Genomic DNA, 1,896 nt, shown 5'->3' with positions numbered 1-1,896 from the left:
GGACGGGGAAGGGGGGGAGGTGGCTGCCCTTTTCCCAGCGCAGGGGAGCGGAAGCGAGCGCCTCAGAAGCTCGGAGATGAAGATGGACAGGACCACGCCGGCATCCTCAGGACTGGCCTATACCGAGTCCTCCTGATGGAGCGCATTGCTTGGTATATATTCAGGATATGGAGTAGAGTAGAAATCTGAAGGATGGGAGAAAGGGCTAAGATATTTGCTTGTATTTAGATGGCTCTCTCTTTGTGTGTGTTATTTTCTTTGTCGCGCAGACATAAAGGTACGGCTATGGGGAGTGGGAGAGACAAAGTCTTAATGCTCTGTAAAGACCCTCTGCCCCGCCTTGTGCAAGTCTGGATGAGTATGGGAGAAGGGGGGGGGGAGACTCCTTCCAGGGGGGAGAGAGAGATAAAGAAAAATGGGTACACGAGGGAAAGAGACGGAGGAAGCCGACTTATACTGAGTCAGACCACTGGTCTATCCGGTTCAGTGTTGTCTACATCAGGGGCTCCCAAGCTGTGATTTTTGCACTGCCAAAGGTTAGCAGGCTTTGTTCAGGGGATCCGAGGCATTGCTGCATTAAATAGGCATATTGAGTTTCAAATTGCCTTTTTACTGCTTCTTCCTTCCTTCCTTCCTTCCTTCCTTCCTTCCTTCCTTCCTTCCTTCCTTCCTTCCTTCTTAAAATTATCTTATTAAATGTATAATAAACAAGACAGGCAGGGTATTCCAATGAGTCAACAAAAGACGGAAGGAACTGAGCACGCTCAGGTATAAGGTAAGGAGATGAAAGGTATAAAGAAAAATACCTGAAGAAACTTGTACAGAAGAGGCAACACGGCAGCATCACAAGATAAGACATAAACAGCAGATCAAAAACTCATATAATCAAAAAGAGCGCCGGATGAAATTGTATTTGAATGGCATTTGCCATCCGTGTGACTGTGTCATTAAGTAAGCTACAAAAACCCACTACAGTAGACAGTTCAAAGAGTGTGCTTACCCTCTGAGAACCTGGAGTGGGTGGGTCAGTTATCTGATGTGGCTATAAATAAGGCTTTTTTAAAAAACCAGCTTGCTTTTTAAATTTATTGTATTGTATTCTATTGCCTTACCATTTTAATTCTGAGATACAATTAGAAATCAACTAGCACAGCCCATTTCAATTGCTTCAATGGGCAGAAATTTCATGACGTGATACACCAAGGCAGTTGAGCAATATCCAAGTAGTCCAATAGTCTACAATGACCAGCAGCCGCTCTCCAAGGGCTCCCCAGGGGATGTTTCCAGCCCTACCTGGAGATGCCGGGGATTGAACCTGGAACCTTCTACATGCCAAACAGATGCTCTAACACTAAACCAAGGCCCTTCACTGATGGGACACTCAGTTATACTGTGCCAGACCACTGGTCTCTCTAGGTGAGTAGTGTCTACTCCGCTCCAACTGATAGCAGCTCATTCCCAGCCCTAGTTGCAGATACTGGAGACTGAACCTGCATGTAGTGCAAACACTCTACCACCCAGCTACAGACAGATCTGTTACAGTATGTGCATATCTTCTTCTTCTTTGGCGATCACTCGTAGCCGAGTGAGATTGTCTTCCATAAACACAGTTTTAACAATGAGTCCGTAAGTGACTGTGGAGGCCAGTTCTGGATCCACACGTCCTTCCACAGTGGGGACATTGGTTTCCGGGCGGGAGCTGATCACGGTGTGGATTTGCCAAGCGTGCCTTCCTCCTACCACGTTTCTCCCTTGCGTCCTGAGTTCGAGTGTCTTCAAAGCCCATGACACCATTGGTAAAGGCTGTTCTCCAACTGGAGCACTCACAGGCCAGTGTTTTCCAGTTGTCAGATGATCCAGCGAGTGGATATATATATGTGTGTGCATATATAGTAT

Source organism: Podarcis muralis, chromosome 16 (genome assembly GCF_964188315.1).
Source record: "Podarcis muralis chromosome 16, rPodMur119.hap1.1, whole genome shotgun sequence".
In the NCBI taxonomy this organism is placed as follows: Eukaryota; Metazoa; Chordata; class Lepidosauria; order Squamata; family Lacertidae; genus Podarcis; species Podarcis muralis.
This window is presented reverse-complemented; position numbering follows the sequence as displayed.